Consider the following 20747-nt stretch of genomic DNA (forward strand, 5'->3'; position numbering starts at 1 on the left):
AGGAGCAGTAAACATCAGCTGAAGATCCACAGAAGAGCTTCACTACTGTGTCTATGAGGAGAAATAAATGTGTGATAAATGTGTAAATGTGATCCATACAGGTGAAGAGACTCAGACTTTACAATCAAATAATGCAGCATGTGTGTTAGAAACATGATATTGAATGATTCATGTTGCTTTAGTATTCAAGCAGATGATCATTGTGTTTAATGTAAAGCTGGAACAGAGGAGGAAGAAGCTCAGATGAGTCTGTCTGGCTCTTCAGTTTAATAATATTTCTATTAAACTCATTCATAATGATTCAAATGTTTAAATGTGATTGTCAAGTGCAGCACTTAAATGTGTCAAAAGATATAAAGCAAATCTACAATGTGTCAAATTTCCATGTTACTTTTCTTATCTCATGTTTTATATACATTATTATTCTATTTTAATTTATATTCAGTTGTGTGTCTGTTGTTAATGTACAGATATCCAGTATATAGTCTTTGTTCTGTGGATGGAGTCTCCTTCATCAAATCAACTAAACATTTTCACAAGTTAACAGCATTTGTGTCTTTCACTCTCCTCTAAATACTCAAACACATTTAGTCTTTTTAACACTTTTATATTTTCATATAAATAAAATGTCACATACAGTTCAAAACAAGTGAAAAGTTTACTTGTCTGTTTTAAGTATTATTAAACTGTTTTAAATACAGGCTAACTTGTAGACATGAAACATAAAGCATAAATAGCTAATGCATAATAACAGAAATGTTCCCATTATATGTACAGCAGGTAAAAGAAGTCAGCATTTTTATTTATTTATTATTATATTATTTATTTAGTTTATTTTTATTTTTCTCAGTTAATATATTTCTAAAGGTGCTGTACTTTCTTAATTGCGCCGCATGAGTAGTTGTTGGTCAGAGATGTTTTGGAGCAGAAGATCTGCAGGATTCTGGAGGTTCATCATGTGGAAAGTTGATAGTTAGGTAAAGTGCTTCTGTCGTTCTCTAACATTCAGATCTGTAAAGTAAGGTGGAAAGGACACAGCTCTGATACAGAGTCATTCTAGTGTTGGACCTCCACATATTGTTCAGTGTTATAAAGCTGTTTCTGCTCTTGCTAATGCGTCTCTTGATGTCATTGTCTGTCCTCCATCATGTCTAATGATGAAGCCCAGGTCTACAAACTCCTCATTTCTACAGAGGTCTGCTCCTGTACTTTAATTGCTGAGGGGTTTGAGGTGTTCAGTGTTATCATCTCTGTTTTCTGCTTGTTGATCTTGGAGTCTAGTTGTCTGAGTCCAGATGTTTTCTCTGGTGAGGGTGTAAGAACAACAGCTAATCATCAGTGAAGTCAAGATCTTCTCTGGATAATGCTCTACTTAAACAGACAAACACTTCATGAGTCAACTGTCAGCTTTCCTTACAAGAGAGAGCTCAGACTCAGATGTTGATAAAATAATCTTATAATATTCATACACCAGACAGTTGAGTATCTAGAGTACAGTATGCACAGTGTGTAGTGTGTCATTCAGGATTTCATTTGGATATAAATTAAATCCAAGCAATGGCCATTTAGTTTTATTAATGAATCAAATGAGCTTAATGAACTTTGATGCTTGAGCAGCAAATCAGCATATTGGTATGATTTATTTTTTCAGATCGCGAGCATGACAAACCAATATAACTGGGACTGTCATAAACGCACTGTAAAACCCGTTGTTTAAATTGTTGAAACAGATTACATTGATCAAGTCAAATTAACTTAATATTTTTAGTTCAGTAAAATATATATTTGTAAGTGTCTGTTACCATACACTTTAAACCCTAATAAGATCACAGAACTCTTAAGTTTAAAAATTACATTACATTAAAAATTACATTTCCAGACAGTTGCCTTAAATTATCTCAGTTATCTTATAAATATTGATATTTCTCAACTTATAATTAGAGAGTACTTCACTCAAAATTTTCTCTATTTTTCAACTCATATAATGTAGGAAATACCCTCAAATACAGTCTATTGTTGTCCATCCTAAACCTAACCACAGGCTCTACTCTTCACCACAACGGTAACACTACAAAAACAACATAATAGAAACCTTTGTAAGTTCTGACATGACACAACATTTAAGTACTAACTTAAGTCCCTCTATGTGAATCTTGTGTAAAAACACACAAAATAACACTTAATTTCTACATTTATTTTCCTTGTTTTCTGATGCAAAGCATGCTGGGAACTTGAAAACGCAATCATTTTAAAGTTCACCTTACTACAACAATTTTGAGTTTACAGAACTTATTTAAATATTTACATTTACAGACTGTGGGAGCGAGGTCGCTGTGTGATTGGCTGACAGAGTGGTCCTTCCACACATGCATTGATTATTACACCGAAGAAAAACATGCAGATCAACCGTTTTTGTTATGAATTGTATCCTATTTTCCGTTATTATGTATAGCCTAATAAAATTAGTGTAGTATTTAAGGTTAAATGGAGAAAAGGGTTTTAAATTCAATGCAAAGAGGCAAATTAAAGTCATTTTGTGGCATTTGTTTACCCACTCTAATAAATATACATCTATGTACCGTATTTTTCGGACTATGAGTCCAAAAATACGTCATGATGAGGAAAAAAACATACGGTAAATCGCACTGGACTATAAATCGCATTTATTTAGATCCAAGAACCAAGAGATAACATTACCGTCTCCAGCCGCCAGAGGGCGCTCTATGTCTTCAGTGTAGAATACAGGAGCACTGAGCAGCATAGAGCGCCCTCTGGCGGCTGTAGATGGTAATGTTTTCTCTTAGTTCATTTCTCTTGGTTCATGTCAAATTAATTTTGATAATTATAATATAATTATTAAATATATTCCTTTTTGGGTGTTAATTTTGGTCACATTTACATAATGCTTTAAAGAAATCAAAATTATTTTCTTTATTTCTTGTAGGTGCAGCTGAAGTGGAGAAATGTTTGATGCTTCAAGACTCTGAAGCTGATTTTATTAGGTAATGTATTAGTTATTTAAATAATTTGATAAACTTGTAATTAAGATTACATTTTATATTGAAATACTGCATTGTAGGTTACATTATTGCTTATGTTTCTTAATTTCAGGTCCACCCAGTGGCTTTTGACTATTTGAGGGTCAGATGGTTGTGAATTCATACCTCAACTTTGTAGCTGGATTTACAGTCTGGCGTCCCGGGAGCAGGCATCTTTTGCACAGATCTATCTATCAAAATACTTCAAACTTTTTCAAGCCAACTTCAAAGTTTATCTAGTTTAGATTAGTCTTTTTTTTTATTTTATCAGAACAGAAGCACTTCTCTTATGGAGGCCACACGAGAAATAAAGATGACAATTGAGGTGTTGAATGCTTTCAAGATCACCCCAGGGAAGTCAATGGAGAAAGCAGCGGAAGCTGTTAAAGTCTGAGAATTCAAACAAGTGCCCTTACGTTCAAGCAAGGAAAATGTAAATCGATTCCTATTCCTCCAAGCCATCATCAACAGTCTCTCTTCACTCTCTTCACAGTCTCTCAAAAAGTTGTTGACTGCTAGCAAAACATACCTGGGAAGTTCTTCTGAATGTGAAAGAGGCTTCTCTGTCCTCAATGCCACTGCCACAGATGCAAGGAATGGCCTTCAAGTCAGGAGCCTCTCTGCAGTACTTTTCATTGACATTAATGGCCCCCCTCTCAAGATGTTTGACGCTTACCCGTATATTCAGTCTTGGCTTAGGGAGAAGAGCTTTGACACAATTAGAACACTGTGTAAGTCCTAATATTAATGTTATGCTGTATTAATAAAATAAGGGATAAATGATGAGTTAAATCCCGTTTATTATAAACCTGCTATCAGATGCTTCATTAGTGGCCGGGTTTCTCGACAGCGATTGATCTGAGAGTTTAAGTGCGTTTTCTGAGAGTCATTTTACGATCGTTTGTTATTGTTTCACGTGTGTTTCTCAGAAATGCACTTAACACAATCTCAGTATCTGTGCTTTAAGAGCTGCTTAGTCGCTGTCCGTTTGTCAAGTGCTGAAATCTCATCTTATAGAGTGACTCGTGATTGTAGCACACGCTCGTTTACTGAAAGGTTCATCTAATGCTGTGTTCAGACTCTGTCAGCAGATTGTCATTTGACTGACAGCTTCTGATCAATGTGGAAGCAGCCAAATATCTCTAAATGAAAGAAAACCCGGGTTTATCTTTGCAACAATACCCTTCACAAGGTGTTCAGATGAAGAAAAAAAGATGCTAAAGCTCCAGAAGAAGGACACAGATTCAGTTCACATTAAGAGGAGCATCCAGCAGGACACACAGAAGATCAAAAAAAAAGAATTAAAAAAACAATTTGGTAAATGTAACGTGTTTATATCTGTAGATATATTGGGATTAATCAGAGGATTACATCTTAAGTTACTGAAATATTGAAGAAAACGTATCGTAAAGTCATCAAAGACATGAGAAGACATTTACAATTACCCATAGAAGGTAACTCAAAAAATACAGCTACATTTGTTGCAAATATTTTATGTATTTATTTATTTTGATAGCTCCCTCTTATAGATATGAAGATTTGTAATACATTTTTTTTTTTTTTTACAATATAGCCAGAAGTGTCAATAATAAATGTCCAAGCACAGTGGCTTTTGTAGATGATACAGTTATATACTTCTAAAGGCCATGTCTCTTTTCTAATAAGAATCTTTAGGTGTCTAGTTTTAGAAATATTATTCCATTTAATACATTAAAACTATTCACATTTTATATTCACTTTCCTTTAGTTGGCCATATATTCAGTCATAGTTGGTGACATAAGTTTTCAATATCATTAGGATATAAAAATATTAATGATAGTATGTATTTTCGAGATTGTAATATATTACATTTTGGGAAATAAATATTTCTATGCATTTTTTACTACAAGTGAACTATTTACCATTTTCACAGTCTTTAAATTGTGATCTAAAAGAGTTTGTTGTGTGATTTCCTCTAGTGGACAACATTAGTATTACAGCCTTCATCTCTGTTAGCTCCCTGAGCAGCAGAAATTCATCAAACTTGACTTATTTACTCAGAATGTCTTGTCCATGTGTATGAATTTCTGAGAAATTATGGATCCATCCCTTTATAACTTAAAACTGGTCATGTTTAATTGTTTCAGCTGAAATTGACATTTTGTGATCACTGCATCATGTTTGTTTTCCTCCTTCACTCTCTAGGTCTGTGATACCATACTCTCACACACCATGGACCAGTTCTCCTTCACAAACACCTTGTTAGTGTCACTGTGCTTCAAGCAGACAGGTTTGAACAGGACACAATGGTGTTTCCTGAAGATGCACTGAGCAGGACTTTGAAGGTCTATCCAGAGCTCAGTGAGAGTAAGCTGAAGACAGAGCTTAGTCTCATCTACTGCAAGGAAGAGTTCAGAAGCTCTCGTGCTGCTGTGGACCTTCTCCAGCTGTTTATGGAGAACAATCTTGAGGAATATTTTAAGAGGAGGAAATATGATGAGGAAAAAAGGGAAATGATTCAAATAAAGACAGACATTGTAAATGATAATGTTCAGAAGCTTTAAGAAGGAAATACTTGTGTTCAAACATCTCATGATTTACCCCCAAACATACAGGATTGATGGAAAGAATAATATTAATTTCTAAATGTCCTAGTTTGTCATACACTGCTCCACACTCCAGTCTCGTGTGTGGCATTAATGCACCTTTAAAATCAGCCACCAATCAAATCAAAAGAAGAAGAAGAAGCTTTTCCTACAAGAAAAATCCTGATCCATACTTTATTCCAGTTGGTGGCGGTAATGAAACAGTTTGGCTGCAATCCGCAAATAAACACCAGAGAAGAAGAAGTAGAGCCGATGACGTCAGCACTCGCGCACGCTTCAGTTCAGCGGTTTTCTGAGGTGAGTACTGTAGTTCGTGATTTACACCTTTTGTTTTGAGCAAACTCTTTAAATAGAAAACGGTAAGATGTGGAAATACTCTGATGTTATGAATGCGGTAAATAACATTAGAAATGTGTTCAGATTGATAAGGACAAATCACAATGTTTGATAAAGATGTGTTTCTATCAGCAAACAGTCAGAAAAAAGTGAGCTGATCTGCTGCTGATCCTGAATGTCTTGTTTAATGAGTGTTTATAGTCTGAGACTCATCAATATTATCAGCTGATCAAAATCCTCTTTATTTCATGATAATAGACCCTGTTTTCACCTCATTCATTACACTGATGACTTCAGATCTGTTCATTGACACATTAAGATCATTTTATTGCTGTGAAGATCAGAAAACAACACGGTTATCAGTTATTGTGACATTACAAGATGAAACTATCACAACAGCATTTATTAATTAGTCTGTGATAAACCATGTTTCATATAAAACACAAAACTAAAACACATTCAGTTCAACTCAATTCAGTGGTGCTTTATTTTTACCTTGCAAATTTGTTAAATTATAGAGTGAAGTTTTCCCTGGAAACCACAATTGAAAATTTGACATTTTTAAGTGTTAAAACGAGTAGTTCATATACATTTTAGATTTATATTTTATATATTGTCAAAGTTGACTGTTTTTGCTCCATTTGGTTAATGAAAACGCTTCCAAACGCTTCTCTGAGTAACACACAGCAGTGTTTCGTTACTGAAGGATTCGTGTTTGTGAATTTTGAATCATTTGAGTCAATGATTCAGTTCTCCATTTATAAAGACATTCCCTGTGTCTCAATGTTCATACTATCATCCTAAATAGTGTGTGAGATTAGAAGAAGTGTATAGAAATATAATGTAGGAACCAGTTAAATGTCCTTGTTAGTTTTTATCATATTTAGTCAACCTTATCCTGTTTAGTTTTAGTCGACTGAAAGTCTCCACATTTTAGTCTAGTTTTAGTCAATGAAAACTTGACATTTTAGCAGTAAGATTATTATTAATTAACTGCACAGCAGTATTAAGTTTGGCAGCCATTTTTTAATTCAGTCTTATTTTTACTCAAATGTACATTTTAGTAATCATATTTAGTCAACCCTGTCCTGTTTTTGTTTAGTCAAGTTTAAGAAAAGGAAATGTATGAGCATTTTAGTCAGGTTGTGTAATGGCTAAACCCATCAGAATTATTTTTGCTCTAAATTATAATCGTAAAGTTTGTTGTTATTTGAGAAATGTACTTTTGTGTTTCAGGTATTGCTCTTTCACCAGTAAACACAAAGCAACAGAATGTGGACTTATACACATGGTTTATTTAATCTCATGTAATGTGCTGATTTATTAGGCTTTTTATTATATAAAATAACACCAAAGACTTATGCACTCAGTCTGTCTATAATATGAAAACTGGTGAAACAAAGAAAAATATGATAACAGTGAAATCCCTAATAGTTATTCCATTATTTACAAATTGCAGCGTTGCATTGTCAGCGACAGCATTTGAAGATTGATTTATAAAAATAATTTCAGGTTTAAGAAGTGTTTCAACATTGCATCAACTACTGATGAACAAATTGATTTTATTTAAATAATCACTCTGTTGATTATTTAACCATGTGTTACTGTGTATTTGGAAGGCGTTTGTCTTTCAAACACATTAAAACACACAAATTTACAAACTTTTGTCATCTGATCCTCATAATTATCACATTTGCATGTTCATGATTCTTTGATGTTGGTTATGTCCACATGACATGCAGGTAAACAAATGAAATGTTAAACTTTTTTAGTAAGATTTTATTTTGATTGGTTTTAAAATTATTTATTTTAATGTATCCTTTTTTTATGATTTAATTAATTAGCTTTTTATTAAAGTCACAAACCCTAGTTTGGGAAACCTTGATGTAATGTTTAATGCACTTCATGTTAATAACAACAAATGGAATATATATATTTATTAGGCATGGGCAGGTATGAGATTTTGATGGTATGATAACCTTAAGCAAACATATCACGGTTTCACAGTATTGTTGTTACAGCTCTGAAATGATTGAGAATCATGAGTCAGTTCGGGAGTTCGGAGCGAGTTCGCGGATCATTTGAGTCAGTTCGGGAGTTCAAAGCGGGTTCGCGAATCATTTGAGTCAGTTTGGGGATCGCGAATCATTTGAATCAGTTCGGGAGTTCGGAGCGGCTTCGCGAATCATTTGAATCAGTTCGGGAGTTCGGAGCGGTTTCGTGAATCATTTGAGTCGGTTCGGGAGTTCAAAGCGGGTTCGCGAATCATTTGAGTCAGTTTGGAGATCGCGAATCATACACAGCAAAAATTGGAGTTTATTTCAACACCCAAAGAGTAATTTTAACACATTCAGAGTAAAATGGTGTTTGGTGTTGGAGTTATTTCACAGAGTTGATCATCATTGTTAAACAAACTCCACAGAGACGTAATTAGACTCCGCCCATGCATTTCCATTCCTCGCTGGTGAAATCCATGAAGACGTTGCCATTATCCTCGTGTGGCTTTGAAAGGTAAGATAAATTTAATCATACTTTTACATTTATGATTGGTGCTTATTCAGTAGAGAACAGCATAACGTGCTATGGAGCACTGTGCATAAACGTATATTAGGCTGTGTGTGTGCATTCGCTTCCACATTTCAAGTTAACGTACATCGTGGCAGCGGTTTACGCTCGAGCTTTTCGATTTAACAGCTTGGTCTCTAATAAATATGCTTTACCGAATTAATAAAACGAGCGATCTTTTACAAAGCCTCGTTTATTGCCATCGTGGACGTGATTAGCTTCGTTAGCTAGCTAAGTTACTGTACGAACAGTACGAACAGCAGAAGTATGTGAAGCTGGACTGCATTTAAGAGAGGTTTAACTTTATGCAATTTCACATCAAAGGTTGTTTTTTTTTTCTTACTCCTTTAAAATAACTAAGAATTTGATTAAAATCTGATAAATTCTGTTTATTGTGTTGTTGCCTCATTTCTGTATTTGCCTTTATCACATAATTTTCTGTAGAAGGGGATGTATTGATAAAATAAAAATTATTCATATTTACATTTTGCTTGCATCATAAAAAACATGTTTTCGGATCAGACATTTGTTGTGAAGCAAGAAAGGGCGTCAACTTAAATAATTTTTTCTTCTTTTTTCAGTCATTGGGAAATTTTGCTTGCCACCTAATGCAAAAGTTACATACAAGGATGCAACAGGGACAGAAGTCGATGCAGAAATATTCAGCGACCTCATTGGACAAGGCAATGTGGTGCTGACTGTTTGCTCAAATGATGGTGAGCTTTATTGAATGTTTATGTTGTGTTATCAAGCAACTCTGGATAAATATGATACATTGGCTATTTCTGATTCTTGTGCTGGTCATCACAATATTTGTAATATTTTAATACTTTATTTAGAATTTTCAGACTCTTTGTCTTCCATATCTGAGAAGTCTGACAAAAGCAACAGTTCAAGTGCATCAACTGTAATCTTTCATGAGGTCCCTAACAAGAGACAAAGAAAAGAGGACACGTCTGCACTGTCTGCAAAACAGGTTAGAACAAAGCTTTTTATGTCCTTTTGTGTCCTAAAGGTTCTGTTCACCCAGAAATGAAAATTATCCAAAATATAAAAAAAAAATTTAACCCCTTTGAGTCTGTGTTAATTAATGAATCACCAAGGTCATTTTTTATTTTAATTTATTATTATTAACTTTTTTATAAAAAAATTAGCTGCATGACCATTGTATAAATTAAGACCAATTTGATATCTTCTCTTAGGCAACTCCGTACTTAAGCTATCAGAGAACAGTATGCTGTTTGCGTAGTGATACTGTTCCCTCAAAGATCCATATTCCAAGAAAGGCTACGTAAGTCATCGTCTGCATGACCCTTTCATGTTATAATTGCAATGTTATGATATCGATATCTGACATAGAATTGTGATTCTTTTAAGGAACACTTTTATGATGCTGCAAGCAACATAGGATATATTGCTTGGCATATGGAAACAGTCCACAGGAAGATGAGACGAGACGAGAAATGGCATCCCTTCTTTAACTGATACATCTCCTTCCACCATCACCAGGAGGATTGAAGTCTCCAAAAACAGTCCATGTGATGCTGCTGAAAGACTTGTAATCTTTCATAAGGTATTGACATTTTAATATTGTGTTTTGGTTTGCTCTAACATGGAGATTTAAAATCATTCATATGCATTCTCATATTGCACCAGCCGCTGAGTTTCTTTGAACAGTCACTTTTATACTGTTGTTTTTTCTAACTGGACATTATGTTTGTGTCTAATATTCAATGTTCATTTTTAACTTTAGTCATGCTGCAGTTTGGAGGAGCCCCTCAACAACATCCAGCATCAGCATCCCTACCTCCTTGCTGTTGGACGCCAGAAAAGCAAGACTGAGTGCTTCTACATCATCTTGGATAAGCATCTCATCCCATGCCAGGGAAACCGCTCCCTTGGAGCATTTGATGAACTTTTCAAGGCACATTTTGAGTTAAATTTGTCCTATGATGGTGCACTTCTGAACTTTTTTACACATTCCTGCAGACAACAGTGTATAACATTGATGAAGGTAAAATGAAGGAGTCTCCCAGGGTTAGAGATTTGAGAGTAGTATGATGTTGACAGAATGCTAATTTATTTGTCAAAAAGAGCACCTAGACAGTCAACAGTTGATTTCATATTTAAGAGGTGAGAATTACAAATAAACAAGTCATTGGCAAATATTTTGTGTGCTGTTGTTTATTTAACACTATTTTGTATATCTTTGGAGACTGTACAGATTTAACCACCTAAAACATGCAACTCTGAACAGTGTTGTTTTTCTGTATCCCTTTTAATGTTATTTTAACACTTTTTTGGAGACAAATTGGTAACTCAGGGATTGTGTTAAATATTTAACTAATTTGAAAGTGTTATTTTAACTCCGGAGAGTGTGGAGCTATATAAACTCTGAAAAAGTGTTGAAATCAACTCTGTGAGAGTTAATTTAACACTGGACTTTTTGCTGTGTAGCTGTATATGGATAGGCATTTTTAACTAATTTAGTAGCTAGTTCTAATTACTTTTTCCACGCGTGTTTAGGTGCGATATGTGAACTCGTATTTGTTTTTTTTTTATAATGTGTTATTTTTAAAAGAATAGTTAAAAAAAAAAAAAAACTTGACAAAATATATATTTTGCTTTTGAGCAACATACAGAATATTAGAAACCGAATTAGTTTATTTTTTTTCTTTGATTTGTTTCCTAAAAAGAAAAAAATAAAGACTGACATCTTTATTTAACCTAAATCTGTTATTAGAGTTATTTAATTTGTTATATAATTAATATACATATAATTTATATGATTTCAGATCATTTAGTTATATAATAATAATCATACACATAATTTGATTTAATAATAACCCAATGTGAAGCAAAAACAGAATGTTCTGACAAGCTTTGTGAAATTATATATATATATATATATATATATATATATATATATATATATATATATATATATATATATAATATATATTGTATTTTTGTCAATATGGTAGAATATTATCTTATTTAAATCAAGTTAGGTCAAAAGTAATCTAAAGTAGTCTGATTAGATTATCTAAAATGTGTAATGTAATGGATTATGTTACTAACTATAATTTTTGTCATGTAATTTGGAATCAGTACCGGATTACAGTTTACATAGCTAGACTATTTTAGTTCCCCTCACTCCACAACAGATAATTTCAATTAACAGTATTTAGAAAAGAACAAGAATTAAGAATATAAGAAGCTATAGCAATACAGACGACAAGCCAAAACAAATTAATTTAAGACAAAACAAAACTGAAACCAACATTGGTACAGTGATAACACTTAATGGCACAGATTTTACTATATATTTAAACTGCGCAGTGTTTATGTATTTTATTATGGTAATGAAGAGACTGCATTGTCAAAGTAACTGTGGGATTATATTATATATATTATATATATTGTGCAGGATTATATACACATTATGAACAGAGCAATGTAGGATTATATACACATTATGAACAGCAGCAACGTGAGAGCTGTGGTAATAAATACAGTTGGATTGAGTGTGCAAACGTATTGTTAAACAATGTATTCTATGCAAAATAACAGTAATGCAATGATATTTTTCTAGAAATAGTTTACTGTGCTCTGTACAGAAGTACTGTGAGGAGTGCAGTAAAAGAGCAGGTGCAGGTTAGATTGGTGTTGTGGAGTTCAGAAGTGTCACAGTCTCGGGGAAGAAGCTCTTCCTGAGTCTACTAGTGCGAGAGCGTAGGCTCCTGTAACTCCTGCCGGATGGAAGGAGGATGAAGAGTTCATAGTGAAGATGAGAGGCATCCTTGATCATGTTTCTTGCCCTGCCCAGACAGCGCTTCTGATAAATGTTCTTGATGGAAGTTAACTGGGTGTCAGTGATCCATTGAGCAGTTTAAGGCTCCGTAAGAAGTAAAGGTGCTGCTGTGTCTTTTTGACCAGGGTGGAGGTGTTTTAGTTTTCTCCACCCACTGGAGTGCTTTGTGGTCAGATGCAGAGCAACTGCTGTGTCATACTGAGATGCAGTTAAAAAATGTGAAATCTCTCGAGGTCCACCTGCAATTTACAAATATGGATGAGTGCAGGATCTTCAGGCTTTCTGTGTCAATGAGCAGATAATGGTTGTTCACTCAAAGGTCTTGAATTAATTAGTTTTAATAATTGTCTTTCCATTTACCGTTTCTTTCTTCACTTATTGCATTATCTATGTTCTTGATACTTGAAGGTTACACTGTTGTTACAAGTTATTCCTGTTGTATTAGCACTACAAGTGCACTATGTATAAATTAAATAAGTGTTTTTCTATTTAATATTTTACTTATTGTCTTACCTGTGGTCTTGATAGTTGTTTATCTAATTACCTTTTATGTGTTACACTGCCCCTTTACTGGTTTTATATACCTTACTGTAAACTGTACACATTTACCTCAATGTGATGCACAAATAATGAGATACAGAATTGATCAATTTTGCCATTTATTGTTGTAACAGGTGGTATGCAATATGCATAACAATGATAAAGCTGTTCATGCATAGGCAACATTTAATGTAAGGCTGTGAAAACCATTACTAGCATCCAAAATAAAAGTAGTTTATTTAAGGTACATTTCTGTATATGTATATAAATGCACACACATACACGTGTATATCACCCTCTTCACATGAACCCTGAGGTGATCTATCTGCCGTGTTTCCTCCACATCTTCTGCATCCAGCTGCGTCCTCTGGTGAATGCAGGTATTTTCACTTCTGCACACACGAGTCCAACACTGTCTCTGTCACATCCAACATCTGCCAACACCAAGTCTCCAGGTAATAGTTTATTAAGAAGGCCATTATTCTCAGCCACATGTTTGTCACTGACACGACCTCCTCACATGAAAGAGAGAGATCCTTGTGGTGTGATGCCAATGAGATACTGTAGGATGTGCTGGTGTTTGTAGTGGGGAAATGTCAGTACTCTAGCTTTGAGATTTGATGCTCTTTTAATGCGAATTTAAAAGCTGTACACAATAACTGCTACTCGATTGCCAAAAGCCTCTACAAACTGATGTAGCAAGGAAGCCCAGTGTAGTTTCAACACACAGACGAGAGCACACACACGTTCACACAATAACAATATATAGTGAATTTCAAGTTGTGTCTTCCTCCACATCCGCTCGGCTTTTCTGCGTTGTCTTTTCATCGTCTGAACTGCTGTTGATCTTCTCCAAACTGATTTCTGTCTGTTTGTTTTCTTACTGACTATTATTGGAGCAATATCATCAATAACGTTCTTAACTTTTGAGTTGAAGGAATCAAGGAGAATATCAACAGAGTCTGCAGAAATGCTTGGTGTTAAAGATATAGCCTCCATAAATAGTTCACTTGTGTTCTCGTTAATGCATCTCCTTCTGACAGAGACAGATCTAGATTCAGTGCTAGCAGAGATCAATATATCAAAGAAAATACAGAAGTGATCGGATAGTGCTATGTCTTTAATAACAGCTGATGAAATGTTTAGACCCGTACTGATGATTAAGTCTGGAGTGTGTCCATCTTTGTGTGTGTGTCCATCACACGCTGAATCAGGTCGTATAACACTGATAAATGCATGTAATTCACTAAATCTATCATGATCAAAGAACCTTTTGTGTTGGGATATATTTATATCTAATGTGGTTTGATCTGTTGTCTTCACAAACAGCTTCGACATCAGCATGTATATTATTAGATGAATGTGGTCCGTGTATCTTTTAGTGGTTTAAAGTCTTATTTTTTTCTTCTGCTTATATGAACTAAACATTTTTACTTCCACACAAAATGCCATATGAAAATATGAGAGAGCACACAGTTACAACAAGTGATCTGTTCTGGATCCATAAAGCAGTTGGAGAATCTGTGAAATCAGTCTGAGAGGAGAAACTATTTGATCAGACACGAAGAACAAACCGACTGAAGACAGTTACAGGAGAAACCAGAGTCAAAGACTCTCAGGATCTCAGGATCAAACACTGCTTTAACACATTTTTAACATCTATATTTGGCTCAGCTTATTTCTGTTGAACATGACAGCATTGATCTCCAGGAAGCTCCGAAGAGCTGATGATCTTGTGCATCAATGCTGAATAAATAGAGGGTTATTTAGCTGACAGGAGAGTTTGACTTCACTTTACTACAGAGCAGCCTCATATCAGCTCATCTGTCTCATCTCTCATTACTGATCCAGTTTGTCTCTTCATATCTGTGGACTCAAACCGCTCAAGATGTTTGACACAGTTTGCTTCTGGTTGTGTTTCTGATTCAGATGAAGTGAAGTCAGTGTCTGTGATGGAGGGAGATTCAGTCTCTCTACAGACTAACACTGAACTACAGACAAATGATGAGGTATTCTGGACATGTGGACACTCAGAGACTCGTATAGCTGAAATTGATAAAGACACTGGAAGATTCTCCACATGTGATGTTCTTGATGTGAGATTCAGAGACAGACTGAAGCTGGATCATCAGACTGGATCTGATCATCACAAACACCAGAAACACAGACTCTGGACTTTATCAAGTGACCATCAGAGGGAGAAGATTGAACACATACAGATTCAGTGTTATTGTCTCTGGTGAGTCACAATTACATTTGTGCTGACAGTTTTCATAAAAATATTTTCATGAACCAAATCAAAAAGCAATAAAAAAATATATTTAAAAACATTTATTCAGAGACCATAAAAATGTCAATAGTGCTCAGTGCAGTATAACTTCAGAATGATCTTTATTGTCAGTTGAAGTATTTTTACACACCTAACACATTTAAAAGACGGTCCACATACAGCTCTGGTGTTTGTGTTTCAATGGCTTAAAATCAGTTTTAAAACAAAAACAGATCTTAAAAATGTGTGTCCATGCTACAAATGTAGTCCCTCATTTAAAAGAGTTTTCTAACCTGCATTTGGGCCCAGACCCTGTTCTTTCTTCGGTGGTCTCTATCGCCCCGTGACAGAATTCAGCCAGCAACATGGGTCCAGCACGACCCTCCCGAGGCGACGGTGTCCGCTCACAAACCTGCCTGAGAAAACAAACATCTCATGAGCAGAAAGTTATCACTTCCAGTCATGTGCACACACTCTCAAGTCTGCAAGTGTAGGTATTTGGACAGACCCTGACCTCCTTCTAATGTTACTGAATTCTGACTCTTCTCAATAAACGTCCACAAAGCTATTTGCATAAAACACACCCAAACCATCTCCATTTAAGGGCTTTATGAACAAACTTGTGTTTCACGCTTACAGTCTTTGCAGCTTTAGGGATCTTATCTATTCACAAACACCTTGTAACACTCCAGAGAAAAAGAAAAGTTGAAATTGCATCATATCACCCCTTTAAGACCAAGTAGATTTCTCTGCCGTCTAGTCACAATCACTTCAGCTCACACCGAGTGGGACTTTAATTTCTGCAAATCAGTTTGGGGGAATGCAGAGATGTGATTATTGATGGGAAGCACAACATCCACATCTTTCACTATTGTTAGTTATCAATTAGTTAGTTAATCAATTTGAACTTTTAGCGTATTATTGAACTTGGACCTCATTATTAGTCCAGGTCCCTGCACACACACACACACACTATTACACACACACACACACACACACACACACACACACACCTGTTTACTGTACAAACACAAAACACAATTTACTAGATCATTCCTTCAATCTACAAATTGTGCACACGATTTAGAAATTGAGATAATGAATTAGCAAATTGAGGGAACAAAATAGTAACATAGTCTTCACATTTTAGTACAAGGAGGGAATGAATAAGTAAATCATGCACACAATTTCTTTTAATTTTTTTAATTAATTTATTGTTTTTTGCATGTCATTTTTAAATCGTTCAGAGCTGAGCATCATGAGAGGCAGATCTGCGCCAGAGTGATCCTGACTGTCCGCTTCGATGTGGTCAGCATAGTTTCTGCTTGTCTCTAGTAAATGCATGTTCCTGTACTGTAACCTACACAGCAGCTAGAGACAAACACAGAGCTGCTCAGCATAATGAGCCGGCGGAGAGCAATCGCAGAGACTTTGGTCCTTCATGAGATCGATTCTTACTGTAGTTTAATCACTATACTGTGGACCCTCTGTTATGCCGTTAATAATGTTAAAAGAATAATGGTGCAGTAGCTTTTGGATATTTGACTGTTTTATTTTTAATTTTCTTTATTATTGACATGTATTACAACAAAAGCAGCCAAGATGGCTTCCAAATTGTTCCAAACTATATTCAGATGTGAAAAAACTGTACATCAATACACAGTAAGCTTCAAAGCAAAATAAATTCATTATGCTGTTCAGTTTTTATGCTTTGTGTTTGTTTGTTTGTTTGTTTAATTCATATTTGATGAAACAACTCCTGACAAAGCAAGTTCAGTTCTTTGACAGAGATATTAGGAGCAGTTGAATTCAGCAGATGTTCAAGAGTCCTCAATTCATCTGCACTCAAAGCACATTCAGATTCTGGAACAACAGCTTCAATATCTTCACAGACATCGTAAATAGCTGCTACGTCCCAGTCTAGATCTGGCTCTTCGATGTCCTGAGGGTATAGCGGTTAAATAGTTAGGAATCCACTTATTACATGAACAGCAGTGTGATGACAGAATAACAAAGACGAGATGTCCTCCCTGTCTCTACCCCTGATCTAGATCCATCTCCTCCAACTTTACATATGTTTAAAGAACATGTGTTTGTGTTTTGCTTTTTTAACCTAAATTGATTTAGTTTTTTTGTTTTCAATTATAAAATACAAGCCAAAAGTGAAAAGGCAGTCAAATGCTTTTCTTATTTTAAATGTATATATGTTATGTAAATATGTTAAAATACCTTATCGATCTGTGATTCGTGTCGATGTGCACAAGAGAAAGAGTCGCTCGAACGGAGTACGTCCTCCGAAAGATGCCTTTTCAGAATTTGCTGCAGAATAGAGGGACAAAATGTGCTTAAACTGATTAACATTAGATATTAAACAATTATAAAGTAATTTGAATCATCTAACTTTTTGTAAACATTAGAAACATTTTAAAGTAAGCACTATAAATGAGTACACCTGACCACATCTGAACATATAAAACATGTCCTAGATATAAAGATTCATTTCTAAATTGAGTTTCAGAGGGGTGTGATAATTCATGCTGTGTACTGTAATCTTTCAACAGGATAAAGTGCTGAAACCCTTTCATACTGCATTTAATGGAAAATGAATGAAACTGACAATATATTAAACTGACAAAGAGTGATAACAAAACGCTTACACAACAACTCTTTAGGATCATAGTGACAACTATTTAATGGACACTTTTCACATTTCTGTAGTTGTCAGAGCTGATATAATTGTGTCTGGGTAAACAGAGATACTGTTTAGTGGAAGTATAACGTTAGTGGTAATGTAGCGGGATATAACTATGATATATAAAATAAAATAAAAACAATCAGAAAAAAATATCTTCTTTATCAAAGTGATTTTGCCATTTGTAAGGAAGGTTGTAAATGAACTAATTACTCTAGCCAATGCTGTCACGTCACGGGACAATCATGTTTGGGTCAAACTGTAATACTCTGCTTCACAATGGTGAGGTACTGCCTAAATTTCTGCCATACTCATTGAATATCTGTCCATGTGAGAACAGATAAAGGTCGATCTCTCTCATCTCTCACACTTTTTACAGTCTAATGATTGAGATTTGAGTCTCAAACAAGATCTTTCTTCTGTGTTCCTGGGGTTTCTCTTCATCAGATCCAGCAATGGCTCGGTCTATCAGATAAACACCACATACTCTTTTACATTCCGAACCATTTATTACTGTACCTTCAATGAAAAGAATGTAAACATCTCAGTATTTCAACAAACACTTTTAATTATCTAATAATTTCTACTTCTCATTTTTTAGTTTTCTGTTTCTTCATTACAATTGTACTGTCATTGCTTAAAACAATATTTATATACATTTCCTTTAATTAATTAAAATCCCACATCTTCATTTTTTTTATTATTTAACCCAATCTCTCTATTTTCTGCAAGGTGCTGAGGTCAGATCTGCTGATGTTGGTCGTGTTATCATTGTATCGTTGCTTGTCATTGTTTCTTCTTCAGTCTCACTACTATGATCTTCATTTATAGCATTGTCTGGAAAATAATCATAAAAATTATTATTATTATTTGTTGTGGATTCTTCTGTGGAGGATTATTTATAGCACTTATCTTATCCACTTCTCTTGTGTGTTTTTCTGATTCTGATGCAGTATTTTGAGGACAGTGATAAAGACAGGAATATAAAGATGAGCTCAAAATAATAGAGAATAAATTACATAAAAACAGTGTTATAAATGTTGAATATGAGTACAGAAGACTATAATGAAGAAGACTAAATTCATTAGTCTGTCTAATATTCCCTTAAATGTAGGCTTTTAAATACATAAATTATAACTAAATGTTTGATTGTAAAATTGATAAAATGTTAATTTCAGCTGTAAATAAGAGGTAAACTGCTGTTTTGACTTTTTCAAATTTATAAGTTTATGAGTTACAGTCTCAGTTTTTCTCTTTTAATAGACATTAGATTCAAAACTATTTAAATCTTAAATGACAGATTGTGAAAAGCACATATATCTACATCACAGCGAGCTGTAAAACTGACCAGAGATGATAAATTCAGAAAATAAGATGAAAATAACTGGCCATTTTCTATTTGTATGTAGAAACTGGAAAGTTTATTATAATTAATTGAATTCTGAACTAATTAAAATGAATCATACATTTATATAACTTACATTATTCATCATAACCTACAGAATAACTGAATAAATCCTTCAATCTGAATTCATAGACTATTGCTGAAGATGAAAGAAATGTAATGAAATTTCTTCAAATAAAAACAGGACTGTATATGATTCTGTTATATAGCATATAATCATTACCTTTCAGATTGATATGTTTGTCTTGGATTATTTTATATGGTTTGTTGTCATTATTCATTAACCCTTCAGAGTAGTCAAATGTCTCAGAAGGAGGTGAATGGAGCAGATTGAGAGGGAGAATGTGAAGAAACAGCAGGTGGCGCTAGTGCACTGTTTTAGTTTGGGATCTGCTGTTAGAAGGAAGAAGAAGGAGAAAGCAGGTGTGTTTGTGCTTCACATTCCTGTCCAGTTGGTGGCGCTGATGCACGAGATCTGTTGTTAACTGGACTTTGATTTTCTCCAAGATGAAGTCGTGTCAGGTGACAAACATCAATCGTGAAGATCGCACAGGTGTTTAACAGCGATCACAAACCGGAAGTGTTTGAAAGACTTCTGGATTCTGTTCCTGCAGCACAAGATCGTCTGAACTACTGCAAGTAAGTCTGAATACTTTCACCATTACACTTATTTAGGAGAATGATGAACGCGTTTCAGAGCTGGAGGAAGCGGGATTTGTTCAGTTATAACTTATACCTGTCTGTCGCTGAAGAAACAAACGACCGACGAAACAGAGAGATATTAATAAAACAAACTGATTAAAGACGTGTTAAAAAGTGTAAATTATTTTACAAGTCTTTACAAATGTAGCAGTCAGAATAATTCCTAAACGTGTTATTTTATTTCTCCTTCTTCCAGTTTAAGTCGTGAAACCGAAAGTATTCAAATCAAACCTGTTCTCTCCGGATAAGAGAGACGATAAACACGAGCAAAATTAATCTTTTTTTTTTTTTTTTTTTTTTTTTTTTAATGCTCCGAAGGTAATGTGTATGTAAATAAACAAGTGTGTTGTGAGTGATCTGAAGAGATTATTACATGGCAGTATATTTGTAGCATATTTTATTTGTATATTGATCGCTTGATACTCAAAGATTCAGCACTAGTTATTTTCTTCATTATGTTTTCCTCTGAACTCTCATGATCTTGATCTGATTGTCATGTCCAGGTCATGATGAGCATCTGATCGTCTTCAGAGACACAAAGATCTCAGTGTTGAGCTGTTCATCTGCAGTCTGTCAGAGAAGAGAGGAAAGATGAGGCTCTCACACAAACAGAGGTAAGACTGAGTCTGTTTTCAGAGAAGCATTTTAAACACTGCTGCACTTTCAGATGTTTGCTATGTACGACCCAAAGGTTATCTTGTGTACAGCACGCTTTATGAAGCTGCAGTGCATTCTCTGCCAGCTTCCTGTGTACAACATCAGATACACACAGCAAATACACTGTACATTAAATACAACAA

The 20747-nt window shown here is 34.7% G+C and overlaps 3 long non-coding RNA genes across 3 annotated transcripts; 2 read left to right on the forward strand and 1 right to left on the reverse strand.

Moving 5' to 3' along the window:
* Window positions 1–260: 260 nt before the first annotated feature.
* Window positions 261–11717, reverse strand: LOC113079473 (uncharacterized). The gene is made up of 3 exons (XR_003281716.1): window positions 11708–11717; window positions 9225–9230; window positions 261–576 (listed from the first exon to the last, which is right to left on the reverse strand). It is a non-coding gene; the product is annotated as an uncharacterized LOC113079473 (long non-coding RNA).
* On the forward strand, window positions 3445–10411 carry LOC113079472 (uncharacterized). Its single transcript, XR_003281715.1, has 9 exons — window positions 3445–3769; window positions 4149–4492; window positions 5224–5921; window positions 8383–8471; window positions 9107–9241; window positions 9365–9501; window positions 9728–9816; window positions 9903–10098; window positions 10279–10411. It is a non-coding gene; the product is annotated as an uncharacterized LOC113079472 (long non-coding RNA).
* A 7810-nt stretch (window positions 11718–19527) lies between the features above and the next one.
* On the forward strand, window positions 19528–20556 carry LOC113079474 (uncharacterized). Its single transcript, XR_003281717.1, has 3 exons — window positions 19528–19668; window positions 19753–19884; window positions 20451–20556. It is a non-coding gene; the product is annotated as an uncharacterized LOC113079474 (long non-coding RNA).
* The last annotated feature ends 191 nt before the right edge of the window (window positions 20557–20747 follow it).

Source organism: Carassius auratus, unplaced genomic scaffold, assembly GCF_003368295.1.
Source record: "Carassius auratus strain Wakin unplaced genomic scaffold, ASM336829v1 scaf_tig00028197, whole genome shotgun sequence".
Lineage (NCBI taxonomy): Eukaryota > Metazoa > Chordata > Actinopteri > Cypriniformes > Cyprinidae > Carassius > Carassius auratus.